The sequence below is a fragment of the Struthio camelus genome, chromosome 7 (assembly GCF_040807025.1).
Source record: "Struthio camelus isolate bStrCam1 chromosome 7, bStrCam1.hap1, whole genome shotgun sequence".
In the NCBI taxonomy this organism is placed as follows: domain Eukaryota; kingdom Metazoa; phylum Chordata; class Aves; order Struthioniformes; family Struthionidae; genus Struthio; species Struthio camelus.
In genome coordinates this window covers 6,131,597-6,150,059 of record NC_090948.1, presented here as the reverse complement: position 1 = coordinate 6,150,059, position 18,463 = coordinate 6,131,597, and the positions used below count along the sequence as shown (strand labels likewise).

General features: G+C 45.9%; 1 protein-coding gene across 10 annotated transcripts in view; it reads right to left on the bottom strand.

Annotated features, from left to right (window-relative positions):
- The window catches only part of FGFR2 (fibroblast growth factor receptor 2), a 103,187-nt gene extending 85,364 nt beyond the window's left edge, over window positions 1-17,823 (bottom strand). For 4 of the 10 annotated variants that reach the window (XM_068951542.1, XM_068951534.1, XM_068951540.1 and 1 more), the window contains exon 1: window positions 964-1,419. The gene's annotated coding sequence lies outside the window, so the exon portion shown is untranslated. Of the gene's footprint in view, window positions 1-963; window positions 1,527-17,737 lie in introns of those variants that run through there. The other 6 variants (XM_068951541.1, XM_068951535.1, XM_068951539.1 and 3 more) reach the window with 4 other exon arrangements.
- Between the last annotated feature and the right edge of the window lie 640 nt (window positions 17,824-18,463).

The following is an 18,463-nucleotide window of genomic DNA, read 5'->3' as shown; positions in this document are numbered from 1 at the left end:
ATTTTAATTGACATTCCAGAGAGAGAGAGAAGTCCAGAGGCTGCTGATTGCTGTCTATTCAGCCCAAACAGGCTTTTCAGATGAAAATGAGTAAAGGCTAGTGGAAGATTTACAGGGATTTGGTACAAAGGAGACAATGAAGTTTTAAATGTTGATAGCGTTTCACACCAAACGCATAATGGATCACTGTTTGAACGGGCCGTTTTGCATTTAAATATATATTTCACTGAGGATCTCTTCTTTTCTCCCCCCCCCCCGCCCCTTATCTCAGGCGGGGGCAGTTATGTACCGCCTGGCCCTCTAACCCCGAGCATCGCGGCGGGGCACGGCGGGCGAGGACCTCCCGCTTCTCGGCGCTTTTCCCCGCCTTTGCGCCGGGCTCCGGGCGGCCCGTCGAGGCGCCGGCGGCCGGGGGCTGCGGGGGCTCCTGCGCCCCCGGCCCTACCAGCACCTCTCCGGGGGTCGGGAGCGGGTGGAGGGGGGGGCAAGGTTAAGCCTCCCTCCTAAAAAGCAGCCCGCTAACCGTGTCGCCGTGCCGTCACCGCTGCAGACCCTCCCCAGAGATTTCCGCGCACCAAACGGGCTCCGTTTTTCTGCCAGGCTCCCGCACCCCGAGCCGCAAAGACGGTCAAGTGATGGAAGTGCCCCCCCGACCTCCGCGGAGCCCCGCACCGCAGGCTGCGGACGGAGCCGCGGGGCAGCGCCCCTCCGCGGGCCGCCCCCGGCCGGGCCCGCACCTCTCCGCGGCCCGCGGAGCGGCCCGCCCCGCCCCACCGCCGCCGCGCACCAGGTGCGAGGCCCCCGGCGGCTCCGGCGCCCAGAAGCCGGGGTGGGGGGGGGAGTCCCGCTCTCGGCCACCTTGCCCCCACCTCGCCTTTTGGGGGGGGGGGTTGCATTTGCCTCCCGCTCCCCCCCTCCCCATCCCACCCCGCGCCGGCGCAAACCCAAGCGGGTGCCGTTTACCTGCAGGAGAAAAGCTCCGCGGGAAGGGTCCGCTGCCGCCGCAACAGGCGGGCAGAGGCGAAGCGCGGTGCCTCGCAGCGGCTCGGCGGGACGGGGAGAAACTCCTCCGCGGCCGCGGGTCACTCCGCAGGTAGCCCCGGCGGGGCCGGCTGGCAAGCCCGCAGCGGCGCAGCGGGGCGCATCCCCCGCGGGGCGCGGGCGGGACGCGGCTCGGCGCACGGCTGCGCGGGGAGGCAGGAGCAGCGGCTGGGAAGGCGAGGCAGAAACCGGCCCGACTGCTCGTCCCCTCGCTGCGCTGCGCTGCGCTGCGGCAGGCTACCGCCTCAGAGGGGCGACCCGGCCGTGCCCAGCGCCAGCAGCCTCGTCCCCCGCGCGGGCATCGCCGAGCGCAGCGCCGCGGGTCCGGGTCCGCTCCATCCAGCCTCCCTCCCGTACTCGCCGCAGCTTTGTCAAGCCGACAACCCTCCTCTTTTTTTTTTTTTCCTCCTTTTTTTTTTTTTTTTCCTCCCCTCTCTCTTCTCTGCACACTCCTCCGGCTACCTTCCTCCCTCCCCTGGTCACTCCCCCCGCTGCAACCCGAGCCGTTTCCTGGACGGCGCTGCTCGCCTCTGCCAATCGCGGCGGCCGCGGCGCGGAGCCCCTTCCCCCGCGGCCGCCCGGCGCGGAGAGGAGCGGAGCGGAGCGGTGCTGTGCCGTGCGCTGCCGGAGCCGCCGCGCAGCCAGCGCGGCTGGGCACCGGCCCGGCCCGCCCCCGCGCAAGGGCTGCGCTCCGCGCCCCGGTGTTCCCGGCTGGGCAGAGGGGGCGGCCGTGTCCCCCCCCCCCCCGGGGCAGCTGGGTCGGGGCCGGGCCCGCCTGCGTCCCCTCCGCGCACCGGGGCCACGGCCCGCACCGGCGGCGTAGGCAGGGCAGGACTGGGCTCCTCATGCAGAAATGGTACCAGCACAACATTCCCGGAGAATCTTTCTTGAAGTTTTTAGGGCCATGGCTGGCTGATCCGTAGCCTGTTCCAGCCTGCGAGGGTGATGAGATAACATGCAGTCAAAAAATCACCTTCGTCTCAGGAGCCCTTTTAGCGCAGAGCCTGATTTCAACTGTTTTGGATTCCTCTGACAGTACACCTTTAATAATTCTGTATGTGGTGCCCAAGGAGGGAAAGCTGTCAAAACAGTTCATCAGATCTTATTTGCCTGCACACACAAGATTTAGAACAATGCATAATATTAGCATTTAAAATTCAGTGCAAGTTAAACTGATACTTGCTTAATAAAACATTTGCTTTAGATATCATTAACTAAAAGGTTGCTAATACAGAGTCCGTGTAATGCTTGCTTTGTAGAATCAGCTCGGCAATGAAATCAATAAGCGGCAGTTGCCTCAAATTAAATCAGCGTTGATCAACTTAGTGTTGCTTTATTTAAGCATAGCTCCACTGTACCTTTTTGTTCTGTGCTCTATCAGCAGAGGGGATCTTCAAGGACTGTGACCCCACAGAACAGTATAACTCTGTACATACTTCCAGACAGCAAAAAACCTGAAAACAAGTTTTCTGTAGAGTATGTGCTTACCTCCCAGAAAGTGTTTTCCCACCATCACCAGCAGCAAGGCAGGCTTTGTGAGGGACAGCAGACAAATTTGTAATTGATTAGAAACACATTTTTTTCTTTTTCTTTTTTTTTTTTTGGTTCCTAGAGCCACAGACATTTGAATGTTCTAATTGAGAAGCTGAGATGTCACAGTCAAGGTCCAATTTTCCCAGGTCCAAGCATGTCCATTGCCCATTGAAAACACTGTTAATGCATTCTCACATAAATTATTGTCTAACACAGGAAGCTGCAATACCTTTCCCCATTCATCGATATCTTTGCATACTTTGAAAGAAAAGGAAGCATTCCACTAAAAATGACAAATCAGAACACCTATTTCCAATGTCTGGAAGCACTCGTCAGGAATTATTCTTCTGAGGAATGAAAAGATAGCAGTCTGTCATTAGCACCCTATTCTCTTAAATGAGCCACATTCTCTTAAAAGTGGCCCACAGCAGCCCCACTCCTCAATCTGAGAAAAGCAGAAGCATGTTTGGAATTAAAGGGGGTGGGGGGATCAATTCTGTCATCATATTTAGGCTTCAAGAGATCTCAGTGGGCCCAGGGAGCCTTTCATAGCAGTTAGGCTGCTGAATGAGAGCATAATCTCTTTACAGTTTTTTCCTCCTCCTCTCAAAGTGGCTGGAATCTTTTTTGTGAGCCCTCCTGCACGTGAATGGTGTGGCTAATAAGCCTATTAATGAGGTTCCACAGTGGAGTGTGAATAGGTAAATAAGCCCCAATCTGTTGAGGTTCAGGAGCAAGGGCAGTAAAGCCATCATGAACTAAAGGTGACAGTTTGAACTGAAATAGGAACAACAGCTCCAGGTTTCAAGCAGAAGAAAAGACAGACAAGGCCCACATTCAGAATCCTTCTACCCCCTACCGAGCTCTATTTTCTTTCCCATTCTTCCTCCTTTATAAAATGTCTTGAGTAGTCACCCATTTTTTCAAAAGCTCTTGAGACGTCCTTTTTCATCCTGGCAATGATACATCAATAGGGAGGAAGGAAAATGAGGACACCAATGCTCCTTTGCACCACAAGTTTCAAAAGCCCCGAACAGCGCTGTCCCCTAGCATATGGAAGCGGGGGAGGAGAAGGAAAGTTAAATTGAATCTTTCAGTATTCCCAGCTCTTTGTCACTGCTGTCAGCTGGACTCCTGGTTCCCCCTTCCACACACAGGCGGGGATACAGTTAATGTTCAACAGGGGGCATGGTACAAACGAGGTGGCTCCAGCTGCAGGGGAAGCACAGCTGGGCTCAGCAAAATCTCTGCAGCAGAACAAGGCTCTGTCCCTGGGAGAGTGAAGACTTAACTCATTTCCACCTGGCATCTCAGGGCAAGATGGAAATGTGCCTGACTTCAGACTGCTCCTGAGTTGGATCCGCAAGAGCCCAGCTCAAGCGCTTCTGGAGATGAAAGTTTAACAAAGCAGAAAGAAAAAGGGCTTGCATCCTCTGAGAGAAAAGGTGAGATGGGCAATTAATTCCCATGGATGATGTGGAAAATGTCACCTTAGAAACAAATGAAATACAGGGTTTCTGAGCAACCCTCAGTTCTGATCCGCATAGATTCTCTGACCTTTTATTATATCCTGGAGATATTAACGCAGTCAGGGTCCCATGGAAACCTGTTCCTCTGTGGGAATTCCAGTGAGGGACAAGCCACAGCTCCTGCCACACTGCAGACAGATGGCAAGGTATGCGACAGGTAGGCCACAGGGTACCTGCCGGCAGCAAATTCTCCTACTACCGGTGCTGGACTTGCTCACATGTCATATTTCTATTTGATGAAAAATAGGAATATAATATGGAAGAAAAACAAAAGAAAGAGAAAATGCATGCTTTAAGGCTTTTGTGAGCTATGGGGAAAAAACCTCTAGATCCTAATTTGGCCATGCACATCACCAAGTGCTTAGCTTCTCCATGGAGGACGATGGGAAGCAACATTTCATCCCTATTCAAGCTGTCTGTCCACAATTTTTGCTTGACCGTGCTGCGTACAATTAAATACTTGTCCAAGATGGTTTTTTTTAAGTTCTTCTAAAACTAAGTGCCTAAACCCAGGCTCTGGCAGCCATAATATTTACCTGGTTCCCGAAGTATTTATGGCTCCCTTTCTTGGCAGCTTTGAACTTTTCTTAAGGTGCCAAAATACAGATCATAGAAACACACTTCTGAAAATCTGGTCAAATTTTTCTTTTAAATGATAAGCAAAGTTATTTGATATATCTGTTTCTCAATTTCTTGGGGGAAAGACTTCACATAAATTAATATTAACCCTTTCTTACATAAAAAGGCTGGCTCCAGCTCATGTGAGACTCATGTCACTAGCCTTCACCACGTATTACTACAAGATGCTGCTAAATTGAAAGACTATGATAAAAAATCTTTATTTTAATGTCAGTAGATCCAGTAATTACCCCTAAGTCTGGAACAAGCTGGCTACCAAGTTCTTCTGCACCAAAATCTATGGGGCGGGAGGGAGGTTCCAGCCTGCAAGGGGATAGTTTTACTGAGTGTTTATCAATAATAAAACTCCTTCTCATTAAGCTATAGATTGTGTCAAATTCATTCCTTTGGACTATCAATTTTTTTTCTCCCTGTCTATTACACCACAACAGAATCTTCTAAGAGAAATCACCTTAGCCAGTACTGCCAAGCAGTTGGAACAAAGACAGATCATCTTCACTACTAAGGTAGCAAGCAACGTTTTGTAACGGCATTTGGGGTTCATCACCCTCTTCAGATAGTTACACCCCATAGCCATGTAACCTTTCTGGGTACTCCTCACATATTGTACGTCTTAAGGAAAAGATGCAAAAATGCTTTGTTATTATTATTACATTGTTGCAAGATACATTTAAACAGGAAATGTGCTGTGTTATAATTAGGGTATTGCACTGTGGGATGCTGGACATTTGATGCTGTCTGCCATTCCACGCCAGCTTTCCTACACAGTCTGGGGAAAGTCACTTAATCTGTCTATGTCCAAACTCTCCAGCTATGAAATGAGAATAATAGTTACTTCCTGTCTCCCATCCTTTAGCCATTTCATCTGTTTAGATGGTAAGCTCCTCATCTGTAACCATGCTTTCATGCACTGCTTAGAACAATAAGACACTGATCCCAGCTGGAACCTCCAGGCACTTCCATAATGCAAATATTGAATACTAATTAATCAAAATAAAAGAAAATCCTCAATTTATTATGTATCCACTCATAAAGGAATTGTCACACACTGTCCTTTCCGGGTAGAGCATCTCTGGCTCGAAATTCACTCAGGCACTATGTTTCAGCCTCAAGTACTGGGCCTCTGAGCTCTTAATATTCATTTGGTCCGACTGGACTGCTCTGCTACACTTTCTGTTCTCCAGGCCCCTGAAGTATATTCTTGGGAAAGGATTATGCAGAGATTATGACAATATTTCATAATATTCAGGGTACCTGCCTCAAATTCCCCACACTAGACTATACGGTTTGTAAAGAAAGAGAATATTAAAACCTTTTTGGGCCAAGAGATGAGCCTGGTGCTGTATGTACTCAGCACTCTAATCCACGCTCCCCTAAAGAGCAAACGGGCAGTTACCTGGGGAGAATATCTTTTCCAAAGCAAGGGGAAGTAGTATCCATTGAAGAGTATCTTTTTACAGTGATTCCCCTTAAAAAGGGCCCTAGAGAAACCATATGAATAAAACCTTTTCCTTGAGAGCAGGGCACAGCAAGACAGAGACAGACTTATAAAAATGAGAAGACAAAGGCTGCACAGACGATTTTTCTTTCTGTTACAGATTATATCTCTTGGAGATATTTGGCTTGTTGGCCCATGCACTTTTTGTTTCTGTTTCCAGTTGATTGATACATGCTGGTTTGTTTTACTAAAGCTCTCCTGTCTAATTAGACCAGCCGGGAGTTGTGGCAGCCTCCCATACAACGATACCTCAGATCAGATTTTGCTCTAGTGACACTACAGAGCTCAGGAAGCTTGCTATGACTTTCAGGCACAACCTCAGGGTAGAAGGTGTTAAGTGGGGATTACAGCAGGGTCAGTGCTACAGTTTAAACCCTGGGAGTAGAAGAAAACCAGTAGGCACAGATCCATAACATAGGCACTCCGTTATTCTTTTCGGGTAGGGTCCTGTGTTCAGGCTGTCCTAGACTACTGAATTCCTGCAGACCCCTTCCGCTTCCCACTTCCTTCGCTAGAGTGCCAAGCTTTTACACTTACAGTTTGCTCTTTCAGAGCGCCAGCTGCAGACTCAGACAGACATGGTCACTTTGTAGTAGTTCAAAAAAAAAAAAAATCACGTTTGACTTTCCACTACCACAGAACATACATATGTAATAAAGTATTAAATGCCTACAAGTATTCCCCTGCCTCATTTTTCTCATCCATCAAGCATCTTTAAGTGAGAATTCTCTAAGCAGTCCATATTCTTTCTTCTCTTCCTGTCCTTTGCACACAGTTTCATTTCTCTGTCTCCTACCACCGTTTCCACAGGAATTTCCTTCTTTAGTGTTTGTGAGGGACCTTATCAGTGAAACCACGTCTTTTATCCCCTCAAATCCCCAATTTGAGATGCCCTCCCATCCACTTTGCAGGTGGTTAAAGTACCCACAATTCCACTTGAGAAACTGGATGGCCTTGGAGGGAAGCCAGTGTTCTGCTCAAGAAAGCCTCCATGTAAACAGGGGATCATCAAGGTTTAACAACCCTTATTTGTTAACTCCGTAACCACCTTTTCAAGCTGCGGTCTAAAAATAGGATAAAAAGGTGATGGTCAGGCAGATAACGTCCAGCACAAATGGAGATTTGCTATTTGTTTCAAACACACAGAGTTCCTTAAATAAGTCGTAGGTTTTACCATAGAAAGGATTCCCAATGCACCACACAGACCTAAACCGTCCTCTTTGCCTACTCACAGAGACATAGAAGTGCACGCAGTTTTTTCTTTGTGTTTTTATATTTCAAAGGAAGGGTTACAGGAAAGCTCAATTTAAATGAAAACTAGATTTACCATACTGAATTTTCATACATATAGCACTGAGTATTCCTATATGTAGGAACATATAGCAGCATTTCAAGACTTGAAGAGGCCTGCTTTTGACTTAGATGGCCAAGCTGAGGTCCTAAATGCTTTCCATCTCTTACAGGATAACAGAATTAATATCAGCGATTCTTGGATGAGAAAATCCAGTAACAACCATGCAGCTCTTTTGATGCCAACTGAGCAGAGAAACAGATACTGCGGGAGAATTCCAGGGCTGCTAAATGCCATAGGTCAGGAAATGTTTTACATTGTGGATACAAGTAAGGAGGCCAGCAACTTGATTACAGGGGAGACTTAGTTAAATATTCACTGGGATTCATTATGGGAAAACCACTAGAAAGGAACATGTTTCTACAGGAAGGGCAGGGCTGTTTTTTTCTAGCTTCTGTTGTAAAAGGCTACTGATGTCTGCGTACATGAGCTACCGTCCTCTAGTGGAAGGAATATGGCAGATCTGCATAGAAGTGTGGAAACTCTTTTGTTAGCTCTTATTGTTAGCTAGAGTTACTGCTTCTTTAATTCGCCACACAGAGTCTTGTAGAGCCAAAGGACTTGATTATCTGACGACCTTCCGTTTGAGGAGCAGGTAACAGGAGTATTTGGGGGCGAAAGGAATGTTATAAACAAGGTTTATAAAGTCTTAGATCTGTTGCTCATTCAGTCTGAAATAACCATGAATGCAAAGACTGCGAGTAAGCAGCCCAAAAGCTTTGAGACTGAGAAAACCACTCAGCAGTCGTACTAAAGCCCTGCTGCAGAAAGGTGATGGCTGGATCCCAGGTTATACGGCCCAGCCAGCGTCGGCTTGAACAGAGGCACGTGAAGCCGGCGCACCGCTTATCCCACCTCGCACTGCTCGCTTTCCCCTTAGCTGTGAAGTGTTGAGTGCACACCGAGCGCTCAGGGACCTCATTCTGTGCTGGCTTCCAGCTGGCTGTGTATAACAAGAAGTAGCGCTTCCCGGCCCCAACCGTGAACTGTTTGGGAAGATCAGGTCCTAAGAGCATAAACATAGGCAAAAAGGCAAACCTCCCGGCAGATCCCACATGATGCTTCCTCTGAGGAAGCAGCGTGTGCGGGAGCACGTGGGGTGGGCCCGCTATACTAGCCCATGTCCCACATAGCGTTCCTCAGCCTGGGCACAGAAGAGCATCTCCTGCTCCTGGCCTCCTGCCGGCATGGCCCTGGGCTGGGATCCCGCAAGACTCTGCCGGCATTGCCACAGCACTTTGCCACTCAACCACTTTACAAGAGAGAGATTCTCCTACAGCCCATCGCCTTTCCCCGCCTCTCCAGGCTGGATGGATCTCAGAATATTTCATGCCCTTTGAAGAGACCTATAATGATGATCAGTGACAGATGATATATCTACTGAGGGAAGAAGGAAGCTTTTTAAATAGGAGACTAATTTTCATTGGCATATTCGGTCTCATTATATCTAAATAAGAGCAATTCAGCAATGAATCAGAGAGCCGCAAGTTTCGTTTTCAAGGCAGAGAACCAAGAAACTGCAGTAATAATTCAAGAACTAGAAAAGCAAAGGGAAATGTTGACCCCTCAGTTGCAGAAAGCATTTGCCCTAGTAAGAGGTTTTTCACTGTATGTAAAGGGAGAAATACCATCGGCCAGTGAGGTATCTATACAGTAGAAAAACACAGGGCAATTTCTGTCCTGTAAATTTTATTCCCTGAAGCCGTACATTCAGCAATCTATTTTCTGAGAGAGAAAAAAAGAAGGAACCAGCAGTCCCACCCTACTCAGCATGTAGCAACAGGCTCCCAGTTAAACTCTGGAAAACAGAGAAGCTGAAACATTTTAAACAGAAACTACTGTGATCTCCAGAGTACAACTAAAAATGGAGCTGGGGGGGAGAAAGCAGAGAAAAATTAAGCCAAAAGCAAAGGAGCTGCATTTGTAATTATAGAGTTCAACAGGAAAAAATATCGTTTACAGGGAAGAAATAACACACACTAATTTATCTCCACAAACAGACAATAGTAACTACAAGGGATAGTCGGCAATAAATTCACTGTCTCTTAAAATCATATATAGAGAGAAATAAACCCTGATGTAACAGTGGTGGAGGTTGCCTGTGCAAGCTAATGTCCAGGATGTTTTTAATTGTACTGAGGGCAGAAATGCAGGTTTGGTCCTTTTGTTTAGAAAGGAAGAAAAGACTGCGAGAACTGCAAGTGTTTGTTCCTACACCAGTCAAAAGGACTACCCCCCGCCCCCCAAAAAAAAAAAGGTCATTAGGGAACACAAATGTTTCCTGCAGTTTCTCTAAATCAGAGGACGGTCTGTCGATTGTTCCTCACTACTCTCCCAGCTCTGCTGTGTTCCCAGCATCCACACATAGACAGGACCCTTGGCAGCTTATCTCCTCCTATGCAGCACTGGGGCTCGGGGCTGACCACAAGCCAGAGAACCCCCCTGGGATGAAAGGAGAGGTAGAAGAAGGGAAGAAGGGGAAGGGAAGCTGCGGGAAGTGCTCATAGGGTGCTCCCACTAAACTGTCATAAAGCCAAGACATGATGTGGAAATACAAAGTTTTTCTACACATCAGCTCCTGGCCTCCCTCAGATACCCAGCTTTCTGCTGGCTTTGGGGTAAGGCTAGACAAGGACCACTTCCCAAAGGGATGTGAGAAATTGAATTAACCCCACCTTCCTGAGGAAACGACTTGCAAAAGACCCCAGAGGAAGATCATGGTGTGATTCCAGCTCTTTAGGGACATTCAGTTGCTTTGCCCTCTAGGAAAATCTATCTGATCCTTGTATATGTCACATCCAGGGTAATGTAATGTAATTTAGTAATGAAGCTTCCTTTTCTCGGATGTCAAGAGGAACACCAAATGGGCTCAAGACAAAATTCCTCCTTATGTCTCACATCCAAAAATCTGACAAACCCATTACCCATTTGAGCTCTTCCCTTAATAGAGAGAACAGTGGGAGATGGCCATTCTCTTTTCACTGGAGGCAAAAAACAAATTGACAACATTTGTCAATGTCTTCCAATATCTAGGCGTCCATGCTCTTGCCTGCCGCACAGAGCTCCAGTCATGAGAAAGATGTAATGTGAATTTGTTCACAGTCAGAGATGTCACTGGGTCCTTCAGTGTTAGTCACTGCCACTATGGCAGTATTTATTTATTTTTTTTTAGTGTGGGACTTGATCAGCAAGTAAAAAGGACGCTACAGAAAAAGCTTTGGGACAACTGGTGTAGGTTACATCAGTTTACACCAGCTAAGGTTCTGGCCCACAAGCCAAACAACCTTTTTACGACAGCCTCTCGATTAACAGAAAGTGCATGGTTGGCAGAACCTACTTTCTGTTGTTTTATAAAACTAATAAGCATAACAATATAATTCTCGCTAGAGAATAGTCAGTGTAAAGAAATAGCCAGAGGAGATGGCGCTACCTCTCAGCGTCGGGTAGGGTGGTCCGTCAGGGTCAGAGTTGAACACATTAGCAGAGCAGTGAGGAGAAGCAGTCTGGAGCTGTTTGTATGATACATATCTTGTGAATAAATAAACACCAGCTCCAGTGCTGCCACCCTCTAAACATCTATAGAGACATGCATTCACTCAAAACATTCAAAAAATAAACAGAAAGAGTGCTGCTTGACTGAACCGTCCTCTAGCCAAAACCTAGTGCTGTAAAATATTCACCTTTCAGTAGATTCAAAAGCCTCGTCAGCCCACAAACATTTCTGTTCTCAAGAAATGCTTTGACTGTCTCAATTTTCTGATGAAGAGGCACCTCAAAAGCTATAGTTTAAGGGTCCCAAAAACTGATGTATATTTTTCCAAATAATCTTGGAGGCAGAGGAGGTAAAGAATAGTTAAATGCAGCACAATTGAAAATCAGCTTAAAATGCCGCAAGCTGTAATTCAGATGGATTATAAGATAACCTCAGTAGTTTCAAGAATGCAACAAGAACAGCCTTAAATCAACACAAATAAACTTACTTAGCCATTTTCACGCAAGGATCAATGGCAGCCTTTTTTTCTACTCCACTGTGGCAGCAAACCATCTTCCAGCTTTTTTAAAAAAAGGCATTTGTAACCACAAATTTAGGAACCCTTAGGGCCAGGAAAAGAGGCCAGTAGCTGCATGGGAACGGTGGCTTTGGACCTTGGAGGTAGGAGCAGGGGAGGCAGGAGCAGGGACGTGCTCAGGAGAACGGGAGAGGGTCTGCACAGTGAAAGGGTCACTCTGAGGAGAGTATCTGGAAGGTTACAGTGCTCTAAAACCGGAGCTGGAGCTCTGCTCTGCAAGCCAGAGACAATCTGGAAAGGATTTGCTGGTGTTCAGTTGGGAGCCAGCCAAATGCCTCGTGCCAGCTCCTCTTTTGTTTCTACCTGCTAAATTGTACTGAAAGGCAGCTATGACTGTTTTCAGGGCTTTTCTGAAGCTCTTTTCCCAGGAAAGTAATTGCTGTAGCTGCCCCTACGACACTGTATGATTCTCCGGGCAGAACCCAGCAGAACACGGGCAATTTTGATATATTAAATCCAGGAGAGCGTTTTGTGTGGGCACAGGGAGTCTCTAGCTGCCTTTCACTGTAGCTACATTCTTGTCCCTTACTGCAGACAGCAAACAGTGCATCTGCAGGGCTAAGCCAATAGGTGTGACTCCCTTCGCAGTGACTGTGCTCACGGGACGCTGATGGGTCCCACACTATGTTCTTGCCCACCCCGAGGAGCACCTCAGGCCCTCAGCAAAAGCAACAGCCTCAGGATGCAGCCCTTTGTGCAGGGATAAATTCTGGAGATTTCTTGATACTCAGACAAAACAACAGAGGCACTTGTGGCCTCTGGGATAAATTTTTGCTTTACGGTTACATGCAAGCTCCCCAGGAGACACACCCTTGCTTGCTGGAGTGAGTGCAGATAAGCTCCCAAGGACTTCAAAGGGATTGCTGAACCAGACTGCAATGAATTTCTGCACAAGTGTAATGCACAGCATGTGTCCAAGGGGATGGGGAAGAGCTAGGGTGGTTTAGATTAGATAGCACTGTTTGGTTTTTGAGGGGGGTGAGGGAAGTAAAGGACACATAATTGTCTCTTAAAGTGTAATATTTGACTTTCATTCACCCGCATTGCAGAGGGGCTCGCAGATAAGCAGTGGAAATCGTTTCTATGCGAGAGCTGGGCGTCGCGCCCATGGGACTAATCTCGCTGAGGCCCATTTTCCATTCAGAATATCATCAGGTGGGAGGGAAGGCTCAGCTGGCTTGTGTCCGCTCCCATCAGTTTATTACTGAGTGGGCCCTATTGCTAGGAAGCACCTCAGAGTTATGACTGCAGCTACTCGCACAGTGTCACCGCAAGGCAGGGTGTTTCACAGCGAGAGCACCAACACGCAGAGGTCAGGTGCGAGTAGCTCCTGGACACAGAGGAAGCCAGGTCCCAAGAGGGTCACCCCTGATGCCCCAGTTGGTGACCATCCTTCCCATGTCTGCACTCTCAGCTAGCTAAAACAGGAAGCCTTTACTGCCTGCTGAGCTGAACCCTGAAATGGGAAGCTCCTTCACAGGAATGGCTGCAGAAGGATGAAGTATTTGTACACTAATAACGCCTTCAATCAACGCTAAAGGTAAATGCATCCCGAAAAAAAAAACATTTCAATCAATCCGGAATCCTTTTTGCAACCAGGCAGAAAGGTCTGGACGTTACTTGGGGTCTAACGCCAGCTCTGTTACTCTCTGCAGTCCCCCCTCCAGCTTAGGGAGACTGTGAACACTTTTGATACGAGTCAATCTCTTACAAGGTGTTTGTGTGTATCCAGCATACCAGGACCTCTAAATATCACAATAAACCCCCCAAAAGTATAAGCAGCTACCTAAAGATACCATCTAATCTATCTGTGATTAGGGTTTCTGACCATTACACACATACTTGCTCTACCGGAAGTTTAATGGTGGGCTTTTTTTATTGTTTGCTTCCAGCTCTGCCCTAGGAAAGAATACAAATATACAGGCTTTTACATGTTTGTCAGAAGCTTACTGAATGCTATCATCTTGCTGGTTATCTAGAGTTTTTTTATTTCAGCTTAGAAGCCAGTACAATATTTCAGGATATAAACAAAAGGCTCAATTTCTTCTTTTGAGTATGTGATGGAAGGTATACCCAAATAGTCCACCTTTATTCAGTTTCTCCTGAGGTGAATTCCCCTTTTAATATCAGGAAAAGATCTTTTTTCCTTGAAAAAAATGTGTGCCACCAGACGTACACCGCAGTTTATTGAGCCTGCCTTTTTTTTTTCTTCTTTTAACATCCATTTCAAGCCTCTCAGATTGGTAGTATCCCTGTAAGGAAACATTGACACTTTTGAGCCAGAGCAGACTACTGAAATATTTTACTGCATTGGCATTTTTTATGAATAAAAAGTTACACTGCTGACCTGCAAAAACAGCCCGTATCCATATAAAGGTATTGGAGGTACTATAATGTGAAAAATCACCGTGAATTTGTCAGCAGAAATGGAAGAGAATACTCACTTTTAAATTTGCTGTAGAGTAAATACAAGCTGGAAAAGCAAAGCCAGAATCACAGCTGATAGAATAAAGATTAACTGCTTGTTTCATTAGATAATTTACTAAACAAAGTGCATGAAGAATTTTAGAAGATAGGCTGTGTCTCAGGCCAATATGAAACATCTGCCCAGAAGAAGATAGCTGCACAGTTCTCCATTGTGTGCTTTGAAATTCCTTGTGTAAACCTCAATGCCTAGCTGTACTAAAGGGTACTCTTCCCACTGCAGTATGTAGTCTTCTTGTGAGCTACAATCTTAAAATGCTATCCTGCACTTATCTGCTGATGATAGCCATCAAGAGAGAACAACACAAGAATTTGCCCAGCTGCCACCTATGAACACCAACAAAGAATCAGCATCTAGCAGAGCTTTTCCGGTCTGTGCTTCATCGCTAGTAAAGGCAAATTCTGTATGGAAAAGCCTTCTCTCTGTCTATTTTCAGTAAACACTGTGAAATAAACATATGCAGTTTCCTTCGAGACAATTTTCAGTAAAGCACCCTTTTCCTTTAAAAATTAGAATTATTATAGATGTTTTTTTTCCAAAGTGTGACATTTCTGAAATGAAAACATGAATTTTTCTGTTGGCTTCAATGAGTATTGGACAAGGGGATCTAAAATGTTATATGGATTTGTGAAGCTGTGCTATACACAATGAAGAAAAATTTAGCATTGAGAAAATGACAGATCCTGTCTTTAGCATGATAACAAATCAAGGAATCATTTTCCAGTATTTCATCCTTTGGGCATTACCTACTTTTCACAAGACCGCCACTTGAAATAAATAGCTAATTCAGGTGTTTGGTGACCCTCCCCTGTTGATGTTAAAGTCATAAGTTAAAATAGCCAGCAACATCTATTAGAATGATTTGCTAAAGTACAGAAGAGGGAGTCTGAGTGAGGTCATTGTGGGGATACGCTTTGAGGGCTAATCAAACCAGCTGACAGGACAAATATATATTTAAAATCATATCACTACAGAGATTTCAAAAAAAATCACTTTTTTTTAAACTAATTTCAGCATATTAACAGAAGACTCCTCATCCTCATACAACCCAGTTAAGTTTGGAAGTTGACAGTTCATGTACACGTTCATTCACTGCTATCGTTAGTGACAGAGAAAAGTCAATCTTGTAAACAGGCCTTTCTTTTACTTCATGTAAAAAGTAAAACTTTACTTCTTCCTGTAGAAACAGCTGAAATAAACAGACACAAGGGTTCATCTAGATCATCTTTACCACTGAAAGAGAAGTCAGAAGGAAGATTAACAGTAGCCTGAAATAGCTATAATAGAAAAGATTAATTTAGTAGAGCTCTACAGTGCAGAAGGAGTACTTAGTTCTGCTGGGTAGAGTTTCTCATTCTCCTCTTCCTTCTCACCAAAAAAACAGCTACTAGCTATTTGGCATGTCTGTAGTAATAACATTGTTAGCTCCTGCCGTTAAATATATTTCCAGTAATATAGTAAACGTTTTCAGTTCTGCCCATACTTGTCCTAACCCATCAGCAGGTGGTTATGGATTCAAGGGGCCATTCAGGCAGGTAGCAATGGTTTGAATGTAGCTACACCGCAGCTACAGCTCTTTTCCTAGGGACTGGAAGAAGCAGGGGCAGGAATACACTCCTGAGGAGGCAGTCCTGCTCTGGCCAGGGAAGTGACTTTTATAAAACTCCTTGTCTCACACTGCACTACACTGAGAAGAGTAGAAAAATATACGTACTCCTTTGACTATGACTTCAAAGTCACTACCATCGCTTTATTTTGCATTCCTTAAATATTTAAACATATGGACGGTTTTTTGCAGGAAAATGAATAGAAAGAGGCCTGCTGAACTGTGCAGTTCATTACTTGGCCTTGGGTACTTCCTGGTAAACTGCCCCTCAGCGCGGCTATTCTACCAGACAGGCAGTAAAGCATACCGCAGGACAAGAAAGGAGGTCGGAAAGCTCTTACAAAGACGATTCAATTCCTTTTAGGTCAAGAGCACTTAACATCAGTGAACCGATATTGGAGGAATAAACAAAAACTAAGAAATGTGGAAGAAAATTCAGAAAATATCATTTGTTCCCACAGTATCCCCATTTTTTCGTGCAGGGGAGGTTCAGCTAGTTAAGTTCCAAAACACTGGGGTAAGTAACGCTTTAATACACAATTCAAACCATTTTATTTCACCCATGTGGAGGCTTGCAGGATCTAGTCTGAACTCTTACACTGCCTGGGTCACATATTCTCTCCCAGTAGCTCCAGCGTCAAGATCATAACTTCTGGTTGAACCAGATTGTTTAGAAAAAGTAACTCCATCTTAATTTAAATTTTCAAAGGGAGAATTCATCACGTCCTTAGGCAAATTGTTTCAGATATTAAATACTCCAGTGGCCAAGAATGCACACCTTATTGCTGATCTGAATTCTTCAGCTTTAACTTACAGCCACAGAATATCATTATAACTTTGCTTCATTAAAGAGCCCTTTCCCCATGGAAGTACCCTTCAACTAAGGGTTCGTCCACACAGAGAACCATGATGTGATGAACATATTGTCGTGGAGAGTTAGTACAGAATAGCCAGTAAACTTAGGAAATGGCCATATAGTAAATTTACGCTGAGTAGCCTTAATTAAGGTTGGGTCTGCAGGACGCAAGCAGATCTTTTATTACACCAGTTTATTATTTGAAAGAAAATAAAGCATGATTACTATGGTTGGAGAACGCTTCTAGCATGCACCAGCTACTACCACGTGACTTATGGCAGTTATATCACCTCCCGCTTCTACTGATAGTTCCTAGAAAGGAAACAGCTCTCGCAGCTTGCTCCCACTTAGTTGTTTTTCTCCCAAAACACCATGCTCCGGGCATGCTCCAGGGCCTGAGGTGCTCCATGGCAGCCCTGGCCACCCTGCGTCCCAGAGCACGCAAACCACACAGCACAGTGCTGATGCAGGGCTAGTTCCCACCAACAAACCTGCACCTGAATTTCCAAAACACGAGGTGCTCATTGTACAGGCTTGGTTCTTAGAGGTTCTCCTCAGACTCCGTGGTACTATCCATTTCCTTCTGCAAAGCCTAGAGTTACACAGCGATGACACTGCTGTAACAATTCTCTTTTTCCAATAGCCCAACAGGTTTAGGAGAGAAGGAGATGGTTCCCAGCAAGCTGGTTATGGAAACAGACAGAAAGCAGTGCCAACTGCACCCAGACAAGCCTGTCAGAACTAAAGCAGTGTCTCAGCAGCTCCTGGCTCCCAGCAATACGGTCAGACCAGTGCCAAGGCACTTCTCCCATCTGCAGCTCGTCAAGAAGGGCACGGGTACCTCTTGGAGACCCTCCCCACCCCATTTCCCTCTGTTAAAACAAAGGATACCGCACCAAACATCATTAAACTGCACAAAACTCTGAAGCACCGCAGCACAGCACACGCAGGCAAGCAGCTGTTGTTTTCACCACAAGCCCGAAGTGCAAAAAGATAGAGCTAGGCATAGTCACAAATCAGCAGGAAAATGTGCTGCAAATAGGCTGTTTCTGTGACTCTCTGCGCTTCAGAGCACAGGGAACGTTTATTGTGTTTGGCACAGAAAATTTGAAAATAAACAATACAGTACCTGATCGTTATTTTCCATTCAATATTTGCACGCTAAAGCAACGACAGACGAAAGGGAAGGCGAAGCATGACTCCAATAGGTGTGTCTAGGTGTCTCCAGCATGTTGCAGCTTGACCGTTCTCCACGTTGCGTGGGTAGCATTCATGCAAAGAGGCTGACTTGTAACTCCAAAATGATACCACAAGGCAAAGTTAACTCACTGTGTGCCTTAAGACACACTGCACAGGGCAGGGTTATGAGCAGCACAGCAGTACAATTGCACTCTCACTCCTTTTTCACGCTGTGATACTCAAATACGCTGCAATGTTCTGTGATTTATTAACATTTAAAGCCATTCGCATTGTTGAGTGAAGGAAAAGAAGAGAGGTGAAAGAGTAAACACTCAGCTTTGGGCAAAGCAAGCTCTCTGCTTTTCTGCTTGGAAATAGGCAATGAATTTGGAGGCAATAATTTCAGCCACAGTCAGGATTTGTTTCATTTGCAGCTGCTGAAGTGTCTGTGCTGATGCACAGAGCAGTGTGATTTGCATCCTCAGAGGGAAGCTCTACTTGAAAGCAGGATAACCTCTTCTATGCAGATACCATATTTTCAAGGGGAAAGCTGCACTGGTAACAAGCAGCTGTTTGATGAAATGCCAGATCTGTACCACTATAGACAGCAAGTCTGTGTTTTAAATGCAGGAATGAGGTACTGGAGGGTTCTTGGTGATAAATATCCTATTACCTA